We start from the raw sequence: 22205 nt of genomic DNA on the forward strand, positions 1-22205 counted from the left end.
ACCTACCCAAACTATTTCAAAAATTAATTAATTCACATCTACAATACAGCCTTCTTCCAAGTTTTCACCCAACACTGTTGTCAAAGCTAGAAGCACTCCTCAAAATTAGCCTCATGCCTAAAGTATCATATTTCAAAATGTAACTACAGTTGATTCTGGCTGGTAATTTCCCTTTCTTCCTTGGATTTTCTTTGTATCTAACAGCATTTGCTGAATTAACCTTCTATAAGAAAGAAAGAAATTTAAGGGAAAAAGAGAAATAAACACACTGGCAGAAAGTGTAGAGTTGCTAAGCAAGGGTGGCTATACGAGGCTTTGAAATGGGCTATTGTGCTATGCTGATTTAAATAACAAATATGATCTCTAAATAAAAATGTTTATCAGCCAAACAATTCCTCTGAGTTTACTATCAAACGGAAAAAGATGCAAAATTGGTCATGGAATGAAAGAATGTTTATAAAAAACATATTTAGGGTTTACTTTTTTACTTATACCATTTTTGGATCAACATAGGAGCTAATAGTTTGGCTTACTAATCAGGATGTGTACCAGTTGAAATCCTGAGTTTTAGAGCTTTGACATCAAGATATTGGATATTTCTTCAATCCCTTGAATTCGATGAAAATGGAAAGGTATGAGACCTTCAAAGCAGCATAGTTCTAATTACCAAGATACTTAAGGTGATAAATGGGCAGTTTCTCTGGGTCTGTGTTAACTCTCAGTCTGAATGGGCTTTAACCTACTTTTAAAGAAAACCTTCAGGAATGGACAAAAAAGCTAGGAATGAATCATGGTGAGTGATATTCTTGGATTCCCATCTCTTACCTCTATAACATCAGTGTTTTAAGACTATTTCCTGCAGTGCCCGAGTACTACTGTGTATTCTTTTCAGACCTTCATCTCGAATAAGCCATAGAAACTCATTGTTGTTTTTTAAAGCATAGAAGAACTAAAATTATATTCATCCTATGCAATGTCATTTCCCATAAACTTTTCTTAATAGACCTTATTTACCTGAGTCAACATTTCTTTACAGTTCGTCCATATCCTATTAGCCCAGTTTTGATTCTGCAAAACAAAAGATATCCCTTCATATGGGAAAGAGAGCTGTTGTGCGGCAAACAATAGCCAATATGGCTTATGATTTTACCTTTTAGTGCCCAAAACAGACCACTTGTGTTACTGATCCCCTAAACCAATCCAGCTCATCTGTGAAAAATAGAATGTATTACGCCAGTATGGCACAATGAACAGTTCACATCCCTTATGCATGTGCATTCATTCAACGAATATTCTTAGTGAGAGCATACTAGGGGACGGGAAATACCAAGCACTGGAGAAAAGTTGAAAAAATATAAACAAATTCCTAATGTCTGCTTGAGAGAGACACATAGTAAACAAGTAAACAAATATATAAAGTAATTTCAGTTGTGAGAAGGATTATAAAGAAAAAATGTGAATGCTAAAAAGTAATTAGGGGAAAAAAGAAAAGCAAGTGGGACTCTTAGAAAAGGTGGCAATTCAAAGCCTCTCTGGATGCATGATCTTGAGCTAAATGCAAAAAGATCAGAAGGATCTACCTAAGCCAAGAGCTAGGAGCAAAGCATTCTAGGAAGAGAACAGAATGTGCAAAGGCCCTGGGGAGACTTACCATGTCCAGTGCGGCTGGATGGAAAAGAACAGGACATAATAATGTCAGTGAAACCACATGGGGCACAACAAGAGTTCAAATATCAAGAGTAATGGATATCTATTAACAGATTTAGAGCAAGGAAAGGTCCAGTCTAATTTCCCCTTTTAAAATACCTCTCTAAGTGCTGTAAGGTATAGACAATAAGGGGGAAAAAATCAAGGAAGCAGAGACATCAGATATGAGGCAATTACTGAGGTGCAGATAGGAGAAATGTTGGTAGTTCAAACCAGGGCTGTAGTCACACCAACAAAGAAAAGAGAGATATATTAGAGATAATAAACAACAAAGTATAGAGATTATCTGGATGTGGGAAAGCACAGCAAAGTACAGAAAGCAATCAAAAGTTACTCTTAAATTTATGACTTGAGAAACTGGAGTCTGGGGTTCAGGAGGTAAGTCTGGAGATAAAATTTGGGAGTCACTTACCTATAGATGGTATTTAATGTGATGGAATTGGTTGAGGTCATCGAGGAAGCATAGACTAAGGAGAGAAATCACTTCAACATTTGGAGAACAGGTAGAGATTGAGAAGCCACCCAAGGAAATTAAGAATAAATAATTGGAGACATGGAAGGGAAAAAACAAGACAGCAAGCTATTATGGAATCCAAAAGAGGAGAGTTGCTCAAGAGATAAGTAGTCCACTATATTGAATGCTGACAAGAGTTCAGGTAAATTTGGAATAAAGACCTGCCCATTGGTTCTGGCACCTTAGAAATCATTATTGATCTTGAAAAGAGGTTTTAAATTTTTTTAAAGATTTTATTTATTTATTCATGAGACACACACAGAGAGAGGCAGAGACACAGGCAGAGGGAGAAGCAAACTCCATGCAGGGAGCCGGATGTGGGACTCGATCCCAGGTCTCCAGGATCATGCCCTGAGCCAAAGGCAGAGGCTCAACCACTGAGCCACCCAGGCGTCCCGAAAAGAGGTTTTAGTGAGAGATGGGGATTAACATCCTATTGAAATCTATGGCGATTGAGTGGAGAGTGAGGAAGAGAAGACAATAGGTACACCCAACTCATTTGAAAAGTTTTGCTGTAAAGATGAGCAGAAAAACAAGAAGGTAATGAATGGGAGATGCAAGATCAAGGAACTTTTTTGTTTGTTTGTTTGTTTTTTTAAAAACATGGAATATTTGAGAATCCTGCTAATTTAAGGATCATAATCACTAAATCAATAAAGAGGAAGGGAGGAGGAGAGCAACTGAAGGAGAGAACTTTGTAGAAATAGGAGAGAACAGGATCCTGAGTTGAGAATAAAGGGAAAGATCTTGGATGGGCACACGGGGAGGGCATTCTATGAGGAAACACAGGAAACATGAGAACAGATGCCAGCAGATGTACAGGAGTCCCGTCCTTTCCTCAGTTTTCTTTCCGCAGTTTCAGTTACTCACGTTCCTCCTCCTGACGTGTAGTCGGAAAGTCAGTAGCAGCCTGACGCTGTGTCCCAAGGCCTGTGTCATTCATCCCACCTCGTCTAATCACACGCAGGCTATCGTCTCACACATCACAGGAAGAGTGAGTACAGTATAAGAAGATATTTCGAGAGAGCACATTCACATAACTTTTATTACAGTATTTTGTTATAATTGTTCTATTTTATAAGTTTTTATTGTTAATTTCTTACTGTGACTAATTTAGGAGTTAAACTTTACCATAGGCGTGTGTGTACAGGTATACTTCATTTTATTACACTTTACGATACTGCCTTTTTTAAACAAATGGAAGATCCATGGCAACCCTGCGGTGAGCAAATCTATTGGTACCATTTGTCCAACAGCATTTGCTCACTTCGTGTCTCTGTGTCAAATTTTGGTGATTCTCACAATATTTCAATTTTATTATTATTACTATATGGCTTATAATGTTCTGTGACCAGAGATCACTGAAAGCTCAGATGATAGTCATCATCTCACAGCAATAGAGTATTTCTGCTTAAGGTACTTACTTTTTTAACGTAATGCTATTGCACATTTAATAGACTACAATATAGTGTAAATATAACTTTTATGTGCACTGGGAAACCAGAAAATTCATTTAACTGACTTGATTGTGATATTCATTTTATTGTGGTGGCCTAGAACCAGACCCGCAACATCTCTGAAGTAGGCCTATATAGGAAAAAACCTACACATCCAGGGTTTGGTACTACTGAGGGTTTCAGTCATCCCCTGGGGGTCCTGTGACATTTCCCCCACAGAACTGGGGGGACTTCATATAGATCTGTGGTGGAGAAGGAAAGGTCATCAGTTAGGGAATTAGAAACTGTGGGATGTTTGACAGGAAAGGTGAAGGGATGGATTAATTGTTTCAGAGAGAGAGATGGAACTCACTAGAGAACTGTAGGCGATGGCCGAATGCCATTTGAAATTTACAGTCATCATTTAATGTAAAACCAGTAAGTCAGGCTTTATGATTTTCTTCGGTAAAGTTTGGCCGCCACTGTACGGGAACAGCGAAGATGGATGGCTGTTTTTACCCAAGGTTGGGGTTTAGTCCAACAAAAACAATGACAGAAAAGTGAGGTGGGAGAGTTAAGGGTGTCTGAGAGGGAGGGATATGGTGAAAGACCATGAAATCAATTTGGGTGACGACAAAAGTAAAAAGAGGAGGTGACAGGTTGATGGATAATGAGAAGAAGCAGTGGCATTGGGTTGGGGGACTCGATAAGATAAAAAAATTGCAGCAGAGACAATCAGGGAATAAAGGAATTCTGAAACCGTGCTTGTTGACCAGGGACCAGGATGCTCGAATCAAGATGCCTGAGAGGACACAGTTACTGGTGTGGATAGATTTCAGGGTGTGACCATGGTCACACGTGGCTGAGTGGAGAGGAAGGCTGGATGGTACCTTTTGATCCTCAGCAATTTCTTTGTAAAGAAATCAAGCCAAAAAGAAACTGGGGAGTGGTGGGTCCAATCTTCAGTTTGGGAGCAGGAAGCAGTGGGTCATGTCCTACTTCGACCACTTTCTAGCGGCTTCAAAAATGCCTTAGTGGCTTCCGTTTCATCATCTGAGAAATGGGACTGTTCATAAGTAAATCCACACTCACAGAGTTATTGTCACTATTGTTAGACATTTTAAACCAGGAAACCACTTTGGAATGCAAGTCATGACTCGGATTATCTTATAGGAAAGGAAACCAAGGCTCAGGAAAGTTAAATGATCAAGGTTAGACAGTACATGAAGGAGCCAGGATTAAACCCCCATGAGTTGATTTATAGTCCAGTGTTCTTTCCATCACACCATTTGTCATTTTGCCAATCTAACATAAAATCTAACCCCTATTTGTTAAAATCAAATGCTTTTGCATATTTTGACCTTTATGCGAATAAACTCATTATAACAAGAAGCATGGTGGTACACTGAATCATAAACTGATTTTTCATAAATTGCCCCCCCAAAACACAGATGTCCTTAATACCCTACCATTACAACACGTTACCCCCTGGCATCAAGGAGTGAGAATCGGGACAACTAATTATTCTCAGCTTTGATGCCAGGTGCAAACTATCGTAAGACTGATGCTAATGTGGAGCATTTGTCTGGGTTTGCATTACCCAGAATGATATGCACATATTAAAACTGAACGTTACCTCAAAAAAGGAAAAACAAAACAAAAGGACAAAATCTCTCTCCTGGCCTAGAGTTGAATTAACCACAATGGTATTTAAACAGTTCTTCACCCCAGATACCCGCCCCAGCCTAAGCACACCATGATGCTTGGTGAGACCCTGTGAAAACCAATCGATGGGAACAGTGAGCTGAATTCAGAGCTTCAAGAAAAAGAAATGGTACATTTATTGCTCCTCTTTTATGTCTGCAATAACGAAGTACAGCCATCCTGACGTGTGAGCCCATCCAACCGAAGCTGTACCCGTCTGCTCACAAATACGTTAGTTGTGCCCTCTTGCACAGTTGGCGCCAACGACATACTCGTCCCAGAGGGTGGCGCTGGGCATGGGCTCCTGGGCCCACTCTCTTTCCCAAAGGGCACTTCTGTGGCTTCTCCACTCCCCGTGTTTTTCATCAACTGCACGCTAGAGAAGGAAGGCGGCCAACTACACTAGCCCTCTCCCTAGGAGATGAGGAGTGAGGAGACGCCAAAGCCCTGCCCATTTTCTGTTTCATGAAATAAAACTACCTCCCTTTTCTTGTTCAGCTTTTCGTTCTACCTTTTTCTTATTTTCCTAAAGGGAGCGTGAGAGGCGATAAGAAAAGGACATTCCCTTTAGTGAACATGTTTCAGCTCGCCTCCTGCACAACTGTCACCAGCTCTCCTCCTGTAACACCCACCTACGTCCTCTTCAGCACCTGCCAGTCAGGCTTCTAGGTCAGCTCTGCTACCATCGCTCGGCTGCGTGTTCGTGTGTGTGTGTGTGTGTGTGAGTCCGTGTGTGTATTTACTGAAGGCGGGGAGGGGAGCTTGTCGTTTCTGGTTTTGTTCGAGGCAAGGCTTTTATTGACCACTTGTCTGCTCCCCAGTCCCTGGAACCCTTAGAAATTGATATCTAGACCTTCCCCCTCTTTATCACACCCTCAAGCTTATCTCTGCTCCCCTCACATTTGATTAAATGCCCTTTCTCCTGCTTCTGCCAAGAAGATGGTAATTGCAAGACACAGACTATCCTGTCTCTCCTACTCCAAACATTCTGTTCTACACCCAACCTTCCTCTGTCCCCCTCCCCCTCCTTCATTCTTGGCCTAAGACTTTGTTTTCCAACACATCGTCTCTGCAATACACCTGCTGCTTGTCTTCCTCTCTGCATCTGCTTCTGTACATCCCCATTCCTCTCTGCCTCTCCAGATTTTATTAAAACATATAAAATGCATCTCAAATCCTACCTCATATATAAAAGCTCCCCTCACTTCCCCAGAAAAAGGGATATCCCCACCTTCCAGATTCCTATGAAAAATATCTTCTAGTCAAGTGATTTGGTCATTAATTTCACTGTCTTGTGACAACTGCACTGTTAGCTTAAATTTCTTTATCTTCATATTTTCTTAGTTTTGTTATTTTATTTTCATAGTTTGTTATGTTATTTCTGCCATATCTCTTCATGTGTTGCAAACAGAAACATAAACCAAACTCTTAAAAATAATAATTTGTGTAAAACTCTTGAATAAATGCCAAAGATAGGAACTCACTGTACAAGGGAGCCAGCACTTCAAAACGTCCTCTCGTCCACCTACAACCCTATGAGGGGAACCAGGGATTAGGTTTTAGTTGCAGATTTAGGATGAGGCGCCACAGTTATGCCCGCGGTTCCCCATCCATCTTCTCTCTCTCCTCGCCCATCACTCAGTCAAGACCCAGCTGCCATGTACAGCCCAATGCCCGAGGTCTTAGGCAGGTTTACGCCTCGTTAGCCCTGCAATGGAGCGCTCCTATCCACACAGGCCCCACGCAGGGCCGATCCTCCGGAGAGGACTTCTGTGCAGACACTTTTCCCTTTGATCTGACCATTTGCATCACTAGGGGCTTCCGTGTGTGTCTCATTTGACTGGCTCTTGACAAGTCTCATTTCCCAGAGATGATCCTCCTCCATCATCCAGTCCATGCAGAGAGGAAGTGGAGTATGGATTCCCCCAGAAGATTCTTTCAGCGACGCTTTATTAAGCACCTGCTCTGCCCTGGACCTCAGACCTTGATTCCTGGACCATCTGCCTCCTGGGTGGTGCGGAAGCCTAAAACCAGTGCCCCCTGGTGCTGTGCTCCTCGTTTGAGGGTCTCTGCCCAGCCCGATTTCCTCTTTCTGTGGGTGCGTGTGTTGGGGCTGGGGGTATGGAGTGATTCCCACACGATATCAAGCATTTCTCAGGCACTGGCAGGATATCCTACAACACTACCTGGAGACAGCATCAGGTTCCAGAGGTTCCGGGGTCAGTCCTCCAAGGCCGCCCTCTGCTTCCACCATGTCGATCACAAGTTCCAGGTTGTTACGTGCGCTTTTCACCTATTGGCTAGAAATCAGAGGTTCCCAAACCAGCCCCCTCCAAGATTCAATTAATTTGCCAGAGTGGCTAGAACACAGAACTCAAAGAAACGTTTTAATTACTAGACTACCCAGGTATTGTAAAAGGATGTAACTCAGGAACAGCCGGAGGGAAGAGATGCATAGGGCAAGGTGTGGGGAAAGGGCTCTGAGCTTCCAGGCCCTTGCCAGGCGCACCCTCCTCCCCAAATCTCTGTGTTCACCAACCCTAAGATCTCCAAACCCCGTCCTTTTGGTGTTTTTTGAAGGCTGCCTTATACAGGCAGGATTGATTAAATCATTGGCCGTTGGTGGTTAATGGAAGCTCCAGTCTTTACCTTCTCCCCAGAGGTCGAGGGTGCAGAAGTTCCAACTCTCTGACCCACAAGGTTGATTCTCCCGGCAACCAGTCCCCACCCAAGGGTGCTTTCCAAAGGTCACTTCATTAACATAACAAAAGACACGTTTGCTGCTTTCCTCACTTTGGAAATTCCAAGGGTTTTAGGAGCTCGGTGCCAGACTCAGGAAGAAGACCGAATACGTATTTCATATTACAAGTCACAGCATCACACAAGACTGGTCAGAAGCAGAATGAAAAGCACCGTGGGAGGAGTGGATTTTAAAAGGTCAAGAGGCACGGCCCTCAGCATCCCTGCTTTGCCATTTCACTTCTCTGGAGGAGCCCTGCCTTTAGTGGAGCCCTCGGGTCGGTCAATGAGCATTTACTTCTCAGGCTGCAGGTCTGCATTTTCTCCTCATTTATCCCCCTGACCTCCATCGGAATTCCTTTCACCTAAACAAAGAGAATAATAAAAGAGCCCCATCTCTAGCTTGCAGAGCAAATAGAAGTCTAAGCCAGACTCGTCAATCCGGCGTTTCTAATTTTCTCACATTTCTCTTATTTTTGCACAAGCGAAGCCTGAAAGAGAAGGACGCCCAGTGATGTACTAATATTGAACAGCAGCGTGACAGCAAGAGCCAACTCACCCAGAGGGGACTGTCTAATGTTCAGAGTAAAGCAAACCCCCAAATACCACCCGTTCCGCCCCAAGGAAGAGGCCATTACACATACAGACCTGGGGACGTTGCAGGCCCCGCAGGTGGTGCTGAGAGGCAGCCTGCCACTTGCAAGCAAAGACTCCTTCGGGGTTCCAAAGGTGCCTCCCTTAATTGACCTCATCGATTTGGTTTTTCACCCCTGATATGTATGGTCCCTAATTTACCTTGACTTCACTGGAACCATTCAATGTTTTTAACCATTATATCCCCATTACAGTTTGCACCATGTAATGCGCTTTCGAGTTCTCTGAGAGTACCCAGTGCTCGCGCTGCTTAATGAAAGTACATTTTATCATGTCTTAGGGTTTGGCCTTGCATGACCAGTTCTCACACCAGATCAGGATGAAATGGGAAACAGCACCTTCCTGCTGGGGTTGGATAGAAATAGGGTCCGAGCCAGGGGAAGACCCTGAAAAATGCTCAAGTACATGCAAGTCATTAGACCCTCTATGTCGTGTAAATAATAATAACCATGGAAACGGGCAACAAATCCAACCAGCGGGCTATCCCAAAAGGTGAATGGAACGCAGGAATTGCAAACCCACAGTCAGCAACGATATTCAGAAGTCCAGGCAGGAAGGCAGGAAGTACAGAAACACTTGATTGGGTAAATATGGTAATTCTCTCCAAATTTACCCAAAAAATCAAGAGTAATTCCAATCCAAATCCTAAGATTTTTTTTTTTTAAACAAAATTTGACAAGCTACATCTAAAATTCATCCAGAAGAATAAATACTAAAGAATAGCCACGATATTTTTGGTAGAAAAAAAAAAAGGATGGACTAGTTCTCTCCTGTATTCAAATGTACCATGAAGCTATAGTAATAATAGCTTTATTGATACCAGAATAAGGAAATTATGTAAATGGGCCAGAGTACAACTTAGACCCAGATGCATGTATTACGTAGGAATTCGATCTCTAGTAAAGTTACCATTTAACGGAAGAACATCTGCTCCCAGGAGATTTCTGTAACTCAGTTGGTGGGTTATACAATTTATTGTCCAAATGGTGACAATTGAAGAGTAAGGAAGTGCCAATAGGAAACTGGACTGTCCCATGCACCTCCAGACTCTGGTTACGTAGCTATAAACAGGGTTGCCCTTGCATGGCTGTCGAGGCCCTGTGGGTGCCGGGAGCACCCTTCCAGCGAAAGGACTGAAGTGCCCGTGAACACGGGGCAGGTCCCGCGACATGGCTTCCTGGGAAAAGCAATCGCACAAAACCATTAAGAGCACAGGTGCTCACTGGATCAGGAGGACCTGCTTGCGTGGCAGTCCATCTGGGTTTGCCTAACGACGGCAGAATCGCCCCCGACCCCTCTGCCCCCCTGCTCACCCCCACTGCTCACCTCCGACCCGGTCTCAGCGAGTCCTGACTCAGGCTCTGCCATCAGAGGACGCCGGGCTCCGGGCTGTGGGCTCCGGCCCAGGGGTGCCCATGCCCCCGCCTCGGCCTCCGCACGCCCGAGCACCTGCCCGGTCGTCGGCGCATCACCTGGCTGAGAGGCTCGGAGTGGGCCTCCCTGGAGGCTGCCTCTACCCCTTCATGCACCACAAGGCCCCAGGCCGTGGGCAGCTCCAGGACAAGTGCCCGGGCTCTCTGCCCCGGTTGCCCGACCTCTCGCCTTCCTGCCGAGCGAAGTGGGGCCCAGGCCAGGCACCTCCGGGCCCGGGGAGGCCTGCACAGCAGCCCATCATGACCGCTCTTCTGACCTGGGGACACGAGAAGGAGAAGAGGCCAGGCCCCGGCCCCCTCCCTTGGCTCAAGGCTGAGGGTCCCTGATTTCCAGCCCCAACGCTTGCTGGACATGTCGTCCCCCATTTGTTCATCGGCCACTGACCCTCGTTTCCCGCTTTCCTGCCACTCCACGTGACCCTCGTGTCCCCGCAGTGACCACCTGCACGGCGATGCCTAATGATCTCAGGCCAGCTCGCTCCCCTTCCTGAATCTGAGTCCAGAATAATCCAGTTGGCATCGCCCCTTTGTTCTGACAAATGTCTAAGAGGACAGGACGCGAACACGCAGAGCATGGTCCTCCCTGGAAGCGAGTGAGGGGGACGCAGCAGCTCAGAAAGGGCCCGTCTGCAGGTGCCTCACCCCCTTGTCACCCTCCTCCCGGCCCCATGTCCTCCAGATCCACGGCCCCGTGGGGACTCGAGGAATTTGCCAGGCACGTTCCTCTGCAAGTTTACGCGACCTCAGCATCGCCTACTGCGGTGACCGCCAAACCGGGGGAGGCGAGGAGTCCTCTACACACAGAAGCCACGACATTTCCATTTCAGCCACAGAGCTGAAAATACTCGGTGTCCCCTATTCAAGCATATTAACTTGGGGTTTTCTGGGACAGGGCTTTCTGCTTCAATTATAGCCCAGCCCTCGGTGCCACCCCTTTCTTCAGACTGGATCTTGGGGAGATAGAGGCTACGAGAAACAGGGGTGGGCAAGATAAGGAAGAGGGCACTGAGCACATCCGCCTTGGTCCAAGCGGGCCACCCGCCCTAACGCGGTACCTCGGAGTGGGGGGCCTATAAGGCACAGAGATGTGTTTCTCACGGGTCTGGGGTCTGGGAAGACCAAGATCAAGGGCCAGCAGTTTCGGCGTCTGGGGAAGATTCACCTCCTTACTCATGAACAGGCCATCCCGTCCCTGCGTTCACGCGTGGCCGGGGCCGAAGGAGCTTTCTGGGGTCCTTTTTGTGAGGGCAGTAATCTCATCCAGGAGGCTCCACCTTGGGCCCTAAGCAGCTCTCACCTCTTGCTATCACCCCCTTGGTGGGCAGGGATTGCAAACTTTCCGTCGCTGCAGGGTCCCCGGGCCCTGGGCCATAGATCTCATTTCCATCTCAGTCTTGAGGCATTGGTTGCATCCGAAAGGGTTGAGCAAGAAAACCCTCGGGGTTCAGTGAGTCCTCAGCTCTCACTCACATGCAGGGGAGGTGCCGGCACCGGGCCCAGACCTGTGTCACGGATGCTGGGGAAAGCACGCCACCCGGGTCTGGACCACAAAGGAGACGCATGCACTGGGCTTGCCAAGAACATGCTTCTAGAAGTACAGGAACTTCCTTTCCTCCACTCAACCTTGGCACAACGTTACGTCTTCCTCTTCCCTGCGTCAGAGCAGACGGCTGGACAGTAGCACAAAACGATACCAGCATCATCTGAAAGCCTAGGGCATGTGTTCCTTCTAACCGACACCTCACTATTTTCCTTCTCTTTGACCTTAATTTTGCTAGAAGCTCTCAACTTAGCAGAAGATTTCACCTCCCCGGAGGTTAACAGAACCATCTTCATACAAATGCAGGGGCAGAACCGCTTTCTGAACTAGGCTCGCATTTCTCTAAATCATGGAATATTTGCAGCCCGGTTCCAGAAAATGCATCAAAGTTCAGAGACACACTGTTCCATCTTCGACTTTCTGGAGCAAGAATTAATCTTCGATTCCCACAAGAATAAACAGGCTGTTAAAAAATGGTCAGCAGTTCACCAGTTAATATTTGCGGCCAGTTCACCACATTCACTGTTGTGCTTAAGCCTTTGATTCCCATTTTTCTGATAATGGCCCAAACCAGGGAATTCATCGCTCATCCCCTGTATGGTATCTGACCCAGTACGTTTCTAACAAATATTACAAAAATGGATGCATCAATAAATGACAAACTCAGAAAATGTTTAAAGTATTTTTTTTTTTAAAAAAGGAGAATACTATTTTTAGAGAGGAAATTGAAGAATGACCTAATACTTGTATTCTAGACGAAATAGACTCTTATTTTACTGGGACCTAAATTTCCTGTATTTTTATACTAAAAATATTAGATTCTTACAATAAGAATTCATTTTCTTGAGAAAGAACCACGCAGCATCATCAGACATACCATTCATACAACTGGTCACCTTGCTAGAGCATTCGGGGCACATTTTGAAGTGATGAATACGGCTCTTGTCAAACATCATTTCTTATGTAAAAGTAAATTCATTTACAACTGACAAGGCAATAAAGAAAGCCATTTTGCTGGGGTTTTGACACAGGAAGACGTCAAGGGCAGCTCAGAGACTTTATCCTCAGGGTTCCCAAGAACAAAAGCCAAGCTGTTGCACCTGCTCGAGGCTGGACCCCTCGTCTGAGTTCCTCACTGTCCACTGCCTGCAGCCCTCTCTCCTGGAGGTTTTGCCTGGTGTTTTCTTGATCCTTCCTGACCACTCCCTGAACCCCCCAAACTCTACCCCCCTACCCCTGCCCCAAAGTGCTCCTCTTTGTACTACATTGTCCACTGTGATAGATGATGCCACCATCTACACCGTCCTCAGGGGACCCTGAAAATCCTTTTCAGATCTTCTTGAAAAAAAAAAAAAAAAAAGATCTTCTTGCCATTGCCTTATCTTCCTTGAATCCACTCAGTCACCTCATACCTTCCAAGCAGGTATGCCTAGATCTCTCCATCCTTTACCATCTCCACTACCTCTGGGTTTTGTCTGGATTATTGCCCTCATCATCATCTAATTCCCTGCTTATCATTTCATCCTGCTCTAATTGATCCTCAATACTAGCTTCACAGTAATGTTTCAAATATATAAATATGATCACATGGCCTGCCCCTCCCCCCGTTCAAAAATGTGTGACAGATATCAAAATAAAATGTGCAAAATAGGGACCCCTGGGTGGCTCAGCAGTTGAGCACCTGCCTTTGGCCCAGGGCGTGATCCTGGAGTCCTGGGATCGAGTCCCACGTCAGGCTCCCTGCATGGAGCCTGCTTCTGCCTCTGCCTGTGTCTCCGCCTCTCTCTCTTTCTATGTCTAACATGAATAAATAAATAAAATCTTAAAAAAAAAGTGCAAAATAGGACTCCATCATCCTAAATGTAAAGTAGGGCCCCATCATCTTCAGGATAAGGACCTCTGCATGGCCTTTCCAAGACAGGTGTGGAAGTTCAGGATCTGACTCTTGACTTGATCCCCTATAGGTGTCATGGTCAGGCATACCAGCCAGAAGTGAATGCAGTCTCCCAGGATACATACACAGAAGGAGGGGATCGTTTTGCTATTCTCAGCACTAAGCAGATGACACTACAAGCACCATATTCAGAAAAATAACAATTGTGCTATGTTTAAGAGCATAGATTTTGGATGTAGGCAGCTGGAAGTTCATTTTCTAGCTCCTCCACGTTTCAGCTTCATGACTTTGGGCAGGTTATTTAAGGTCTCTATGCTTCTGTTTCCTCATCAATAAGGTAAGAATAAGAAGAGTGCCTTTCTTATAGAGGTTCTGTGGCAACTAAATTAATTTAAAAATATATAGCACCATTCAATAATAAATTTTAGTATTGTTCTGCTTGTGATACTTTGGGAAAAATATTAACCAATAGAGTACAGCCTGAGGAGGGGACTAAACTAAGAAAAGAAATTGAGATCATGTTATGTGAGGAACAGTTGGATAACATTCAATTTATAGCAAAGGAGTTTTGGCAGATATTACAGCTGAATGAGACATCTGGAAAGCAACCCAAACTGTAGACCCAGGAGCAATAGTGGAACTCTAGGAAGGCAGACTCCAGCTCATATTATAGAAACACTTTCCAACAAATATAAATGTCCAACAATGGGTGTGTGTGTGGGGGGGTGTTGTCTCCAGAGAAAGTAGATTCCTCACCACTGGAGTCTTTTAATCAATAGCTGATGACTCCTCATTTAGAACATTCCAAAGGATTGAATCATCAGATACACGGAGAATGACCTCCAAGGATCTTCTGAGTTTCAGATGACGAAGGGCATAACATGTCCTTAGCAGTGTCACTTAGCAGTGAATAGGGCTTTATAGTAATTGATTATTTTTGGTAAATTCCTTAAAGCATAAAATATTCATGTCACTAATACCAGCTTTGGTTGGTTTGTCATTTAGTTTCCCTCAATAACCCTGCTTACTCAGTGCTGTGTAAACTCTGGATCCATAATATACCACAGCTTTGGAAACAATCTCCCCGACCCCACAATTCATTCATGATGGACTATTCTAGCCAAATGTACTCAACTGGCCGCTATCCTTGGCTATTGCAGCTGCGTTTCTTTTTGTTTCTTACAGAATTCTGTCCCTTGAAAGAAACAATGACCATCTTTTTCCTCTACAATTTGCTTGCAGTGCTTATTTTCATTTTTTTTTACATGTTTTGAAAGCAATATGGCAAACATGAGTTTGAGAAGAGCTTTATTTTGATCTTACATATCAGTTTATGTAAGGTGAGAATGTTCAGAAAGAAGAAATGGGTCTTTTGACCTTGACATAACTTTGAGATAAATCCATTAAAAAGAGCTCGCTCCAGGGATCCCTGGATGACTCAGCAGTTTAGAGCCTGCATTTGGCCCAGGGCCTAATCCTGGAGTCCCGGGATTAAGTCCGCCTCTCTGCCTCTCTCTCTCATCATGATTAAATAAATAAAATCTTAAAAAAAAAAAAAAAAAAAAGAGTTCCTTAAGTTCCTTCCATGTGCCAATAATAATTCCATTTTTAAAAATAAGGAAATACGCTAAGGTGTGCTTAATTGTCAACTCAGGACCACACAGTCAAAAATGGGGGAGAGCAGAGAGTAACACACCAGTAAAGATGGAAAGCCCTTGCCTCCAAGCCTTGCCTCACTTGTACCAGGACCATTTCCCCACTTGTTCCAGGCTGACTCCTTGCATCCTTGAGTCAAGCTTGTTTCAAATCTTGAGAGGAGGGGAAGCCGGTGTGTCCTCCATGGTCCTCAACCACCTTTCTCTCTCTTGGGAACACAATAAAGCCAGTCTTTGAATCTGACCATAATCCTCGGTGTTTGTATTTATACTTCACTCTCGGACCTGGATTTGTCTGCTGGCTCTGGTCTAGTAGGTGAGAATGCTCCTCCCTGGAGCTCTAGCACTCTCGCCCCCAGCTCCTGCCGCCCGCTGCTGGACACTACTTTACCACCACCACCACCACCAGCGGGGTTTTCAGCTGGGGTAACCAGACACACTGCACAGAGATTGGTCATGAAGGCCACCACGGTAAAGCTGGCGCATAACTGGGGGCCTATGCTGTAGTCTAACCTTCAGAAGTCGGTAATGCTCATAGAGTAGAGTGCATGGAAACGTGTGTCATGAGGGGAAAAGATTGAGCATCACTACTTTCAAGAAGAGTTTCATCTTATATTGACACTTAGGGAGCAAAAGGAAAGTGCAATGATGAATCCCACTAGAACAAGGATCGACTTCTCCAAGACTTGGTTTTCATGGCTCTTCACTCTCCAGCTACACAACATGGACCTTCGATTTCAAGAAGTTCCAACCTCCCACCCAGTCCCCACATAATATGCTCATATCATTGAGCTTATTCAATTGCTCTTCCTTGAAACTCTGCCTAATACTCTTCCCCTTCTTTCCTATCAATTTCCCTTCGTCTAGGAAGGCTTCCCTAAAGTTGTATCATCCTCCTTAAAGTAGAGCACGTGAAGCCTGTGAAGTCTTCCTTGAGTTCACCTACAAAGAATAGAAAGCCATTGATGGATGTTAAGCAAGGAAGTGACCCGACTAAAAGTATGCTTAGAAAAAATACTCCTAGAGGAACTGGATTGCAATAAAGATTAAAAATAGAAGAGAACATGACTTTTTCTTTCACAGTCTGTAAATCAGTATCCAAATAAAATTCACACATTATATTTAGTAAATAATGTTTTTTTAAGTCTCCTTTAATAAACAGGTTCCTTCTCTATTTTATCTTTGGAATTATTTATTAAAGACTCCAGGTCATCTGTCCTCAAAATCTGAATTTTACTGATTGCATCTTCACTATATTTTATAACATGTTCTGTCCTCTTTGTTTTCTATAAATTGTTCATTGGTTCCAGAGCCTTGATCAGATTCAAGTTGGGGGGAGGCGGGGTTTGACAAAACTAATTCATATTTGATATTGTGACTGGCTCTCTTTTTTGATGGTAACAGTCATTGATGATCAAAGTCTAGGAAATTTGGCTTCTTAAGAGTTGAAAAATGATGATAGTTTAATTCTAATATCATTTCCTCTTTAATTAGGTGAACTACTTCTATAAAGAGAAACTTCACTTCACCTACCATTTGGTTTCCCAGTGCTTTAGTTAATATAGAAAATGTAGGATATGCTTTCCCTATTCTTACCAATTTTCAATGTAATAACTTTATTTCCTAGCATCTTCTAATGGTAATCAGTTAGTTTTAAAAATAATACTGTAAAGTCACAAATTAAACATATTTGCTGTATTTCCATCCGTTTGAACTGTTATCCTAATTGATAGTCAGATTGTTCTTTCTTAGCATCTTCAAGTCAGTTCCTAAATCTTTTTGAAAGGATCCTGATGGTCTTTGACAGATGCCTTGCTACTTGGTATGATTCCTCTTGCATAGCATCTTCCCTAGATCTGGAATCAGCTAAGGAAACTTCATCCTTTTTGGGGACAATGCTGGCATTTGCACCAGCAATCTTGGCCCGCTCTGAACACCGATTATATCCCTCTACCTCACCCCAGCCCTACAACTCTAAGTGATGTGGGAATGAACTGAGGGTCTGGCTGGTCCTTATAAATGTGCAGACAAATTTAGGCTCAAAGAATGTCTGTGGCAAAAATTACTTGGCAATAATAAAATAATGGTACTAAAATTTGAAGTGGCTATTTTGACATCGCCATATCAAAATGTCCTGCTGTGAGGCAGCTAACCAGTAGGGAGGCTATTCGAGGAATCTAGACAGACAGCATGATAGACACTGGAATCAAACTGACCTAGATGTGAACCCCAGATCTGCCATTTAAAAAGTTGTATGACCTTCATATTATTTAATCTCTCTAAGCCTCAGCTTCCTCATCCATAAAATAGGGTATTTGTCAATGTGATGCATATAAAACACAGCACTCATCATCACATGGCAAGTACTCAATAAATGGAAACGATGATTGTTTTTGATGATATATTATTGTTGCAAAAATTGATGTAGTGACAGAGAGAAGATTCTAAAATAGCCCAAAACACTCACCACTAGCCACATGAGCCTACTGAGCACTTTATTTTTTTTTAATTTTTATTTATTTATGATAGTCACACAGAGAGAGAGAGAGAGAGAGGCAGAGACACAGGCAGAGGGAGAAGCAGGCTCCATGCACCGGGAGCCCGACGTGGGATTCGATCCTGGGTCTTCAGGATCGTGCCCTGGGCCAAAGGCAGGCGCCAAACCGCTGCGCCACCCAGGGATCCCCTACTGAGCACTTTAAATGTGGTTAGTCTACATTGCCATGTGTTATAAATATAAAATATGCACTGAAATTTAAAATCTTAGTTTTTTTAAAAAAAGATATAAATTATTTCATCAATAATTTTTATTTTGGGGTGCCTGCATGGCTCAGTCAATCAAACTTCTGCCTTTGGCTCAGGTCAGGATCCCAGGGTTCTGGGATGAGGAAAGCCCCTCATCAGGCTTCCTGCTTAGCTGGGAGCCTGCTTCTCCCTCACCCACTGCCCCTGATTGTGCACTCTCTCTCTTTCTCTCTGTGCCAAATAAATAAAATGTTTAAAAAATAATAATAACTTTTATTTTATTACATGTTGAAGATATTTGGGGGTATATTAGGTTAAGTAAAATGTATTATTATAGTCAATTTCTTCTTTTATTCTTTCCATTGTGACTATTAGAAAACTTAAAATTACATATGTGATTCATATTATACTCTTATTGGACAGTGGTTCTCTAGAGATGGTAAGAAATTATATACAAGAATTTGGAGACTGAGTGGATGAGGTGTGAGGGACAAGAAAATCACTTTTTTCATCCCCATATATTCAATATCTTCTAATATGAATCAACTTTTAATCAATGCATCTTAATGGATAGCTGTCCTTTTCTTTTTTTTTTTTTTTTTTCTTTTTCAAGAAACCAAACATATGCATTGGCTATTTTTCCCTCTTTGAAAAGAGGCAGGTCTTCTGGGTTTTGATAACAGATGTTTGACAATAAAACCAAATCAGTCCCTTTCAGGGAGAGATTTACATTGATTAGTACCTATCATGTCCCAGACACTTGACAGGACCTCTCACTTAATATTGAAACGATTTTTGGAGGCAATTACAACCTTCATTTTTACAGATAAGGAAATTGAGGTTCGGTGAGGCTAATTAACTCCTCCCATGTCACAGAGCAAGGAAGAAATGAAAGTGAGGGCAGAAATGATTCCCATCTGCCTCCTTGACCCATGCTGCCTCTTTCCAATTTGAGTGGTCAGTTAGGGGGAGATGTGTGGGTTGAAGGATAGCTAGGCTTCCAATTTCTGACCCTCACTCATCTTCTTATGTGGTTCTCTTAGTCTCCTGGGTTCTTAGTCCTTAATGTGGAACCCAAAATCATACAGGCTACAAAATGTGGAGGTGGAAGCTCTTTGAGGTATTATATTCCAAGGCATTATATTACTTATTTTATGATTATTCTCAGCAACAGAATTATCACATTAGGCATTTTTCAGACAATAACAAGAACATAGATTTTTAAAAAGGAAAAAAAATATATATATATATAATTTCATATTTCTCAAGAGTATTCACCACAAAATCCAAGTAGTTTGAGTGGGTTTTTCTTCAACTTGTAAGCATCAAAAAGGAATAAGGAATCACTACTACTGTTACTGTTTTTCTTTTCCTCATATTTTTAAGTACAGTTCCTTCCACTGGATCAAAGTACAATTTAGAATTTTAAAAATATTTTCCTTTGCTTGCTTAGTGCCTTTGCATTGTGGAAACCTATTTTTATAATTAAAGACATTTTACCTTTTATCTACAGTCTCAAAAAGTTTAACTATTCAAGAAAACCCAAAACCACCAAGCCTCGATATTGGCATATGTCTGCACTAGAGTATTTCTGATATCTCTTCCAGCTAGTATTCAATGATTTTTTGGAATTCTGTCTCAAACCCCTTCATTGAGATAATGGTCTTAATTTGGCATATTAGGTATATTAGGATATATAAATAAGCATTTACATATAAATAAAAAGCTACCGATAATGTCAGGTTCATTATTTTAATTAATCCTCACAACAAATTTTGAAGGTTACATCATATTCCCATTTCACAGACAAGGAAATTGAGTTTCAGAGAAGTTAATTAGCTTATAGCCAATGCAATATTATAACAAAAAGGGCAGAAATGGAATTTGAAGTCAAGTTTTCTCTGCTTTCAAAGCTCATGGTTTCTATTTCATTTAGCAATTAAAGACAAGGATAAATCAAAGGAATAGTCCCATTGGCAAAAAGAAAGACCTGAGGTACTCAATTTGGGGCTAAGAATAGCAAGCTCAGCTGGTTTCCTCTCGCAGTAGAATTTTACACATATTATCAGTAGTCCGTCAGAGCACCTACTGAGAGAGGCCATGGACAAATAGAGTTCATTCAGTGACCACCACAGTTGGACCCACAAACCATATGTTTTTGCCCCCAAAATATCTCACTAATCTGCTACGGCATCTAAAATTTCAAGTATCACAGCTCCGCCTTGGGACAGAGTGGTGGGTCAACAACTGGGTTAGGGCTGGGCTGCGGGGGCGGGGGGGGGGCAGCATAGGGAGTGGGAGAGATTAGACGGAAGAGTCTGTTGCAATCTGAACATCAAAACAAGGTTTGCACCCGAGATGTCCAGCTCTACAGCAATGCCTGGGTCTACAGAAATCCTTTTCAAGGATCACTGGGGTGCTTTCATGTTGCCTTCCTGCTTGGTGCTTAATCTCTCCTCCCTCTGCTTTACTAGACTGCCCATGAGCCTTAAGACTTAAGAAATTAACAGAATGTGGGCAGCCTGGGTAGCCCAGCGGTTTAGCACCGCCTTCAGCCCAGGGTGTGATCCTGGGGTCCTGGGATCGAGTCCCGCATCGGGCTCCCTGTATGGAGCCTGCTTCTCCCTCTGCCTGTGTCTCTGCCTCTCTCTCTCTGTGTGTCTCTCATGAATAAATAAATAAAATCTTTAAAAAATAAAGAAATTAACAGAATATAAAACAGAAAGAAATTATATCTAACTAAAGACAAATTAGAAGTCAAGTCGAAGGAACAGACCTTGGCTGAAATTTTCCACAGCAGAAGGAAATAAAATTCTTCAGATGAAAGGAACCTTAGACTCATCTCTCAATTCCCTCGTGTTATGTATGAAGAATTAGAGGCCAGGAGGCAAAGGGCTCTCAAAACCTCAAAAGAAGTTGAGAGAGCGTGGGTTTGGGGGTTGGACAGTCTTGGATTGAAAATCTGACATCATCACTGAATAGCTCTGTGACTTGAGACTATTTACTTACTTTTCTGAATATCACTTTCCTCTTCTGGTAAATAGTGAGAGCTCTCATATGGGTTACAGAATTAAATGAAACAATGCATATAAATGCATTATTTATATAGGTCTGGAGAAGAACCTCATACCTTTATGTTTATTATTGGCATTTCTAGCTCCTCTTTGTAAAAAAGCTCTTATTATAGTTTGGCGTCCTTGATTTTCAACTGAAATAGAAGAATTAAACCACATGCACTGAGAAGAGATGGATGGTTTCAGCATAAATCTGTCATTTGTACCAATCTGAGGCACACGTGAGTTATGAGCAGGTTTTCTCACACCAGCTGTGTATGTGCATGCCCAACAGAGTGAATGTTTAACAATTAAACTGGTTTTAAATATGTAGCATAGAAGGAATCAAACTGAACATCAGTTGTGATTATCTGCTTGAAAAGCTCATTAAGAAATGAATTATGGAATAGTGGACTAATTAAGCCCATGCAGAAATGTGTATTCCATTTCTGCATAAGACGTATTTTTTTTTAAATGACTCAAACAGAAGGGCTTGATGTATTGGTATGGCAATTTGGGGAAAAAAATTTCTATTTCCTCCAAATGAAAAACACTAACATTTACTGAGTGCCTACTCAATGCTATACATTATTTCAAATTATCTGCATGGTGAATCTTTATGATATCTGTTATTACTCTGATTTTCTTGATGAGGAAAATGAGGTTCAGGGAAGTTTAACAATGTATTTAGGTTACATAATTACTGCGTTGTAGAGCTGGGATTTCAACCTGAAAGTAATTTCACAGCTTTTTCAACTGAGCCCTGAGATAGTCATTTCTGATGTAGATGTGCTACAAAACCTACTTCGTTATGCACATGCATATCAATCTCGTATTAAAGATCTCCAAAAAATAAATAAATAAAATAAAGATCTCCATGCACACCTGTCTGATGAGCCCATAAGGTCCACAGAGGAGGGGTCACATGGGCTGTGTTCACCAACTTCTCCCCAAGACCCAGCTCGGTGCCTGCCATGTGTTACATCTTCAGTAACAAGTTTCTGTTAATGGAAGGAATGAATACTGAATTAGCTAAAATAATAGAGTTTAGCTCCACAGTTATCCTTTCACAGGTGGCAACAGTGAGGGGAAAAAAGGAGTGTTTTGCCTTTGTTCATACACTTACTCGGC

General features: G+C 42.8%; 1 protein-coding gene and 1 long non-coding RNA gene across 4 annotated transcripts in view; one reads left to right on the forward strand and one right to left on the reverse strand.

Annotated features, from left to right (window-relative positions):
• KCNMB2 (potassium calcium-activated channel subfamily M regulatory beta subunit 2) overlaps positions 1-22205 on the forward strand; it is a 202154-nt gene that overhangs the window by 141245 nt on the left and 38704 nt on the right. The gene's annotated exons all lie outside the window — the stretch shown is intronic.
• Positions 1-22205, reverse strand: part of LOC102157308 — a 130589-nt gene that overhangs the window by 42883 nt on the left and 65501 nt on the right. The window contains exons 3-4 of one of the 2 annotated variants that reach the window (XR_005384060.1): positions 21960-22075; positions 15194-16218 (exon numbers count right to left, since the gene is read on the reverse strand). This is a non-coding gene — a long non-coding RNA (uncharacterized LOC102157308). Of the gene's footprint in view, positions 1-15193; positions 16219-21959; positions 22076-22205 lie in introns of those variants that run through there. The other variant, XR_005384061.1, reaches the window with a different exon arrangement.

Source organism: Canis lupus, chromosome 34 (assembly GCF_011100685.1).
Source record: "Canis lupus familiaris isolate Mischka breed German Shepherd chromosome 34, alternate assembly UU_Cfam_GSD_1.0, whole genome shotgun sequence".
Lineage (NCBI taxonomy): Eukaryota > Metazoa > Chordata > Mammalia > Carnivora > Canidae > Canis > Canis lupus.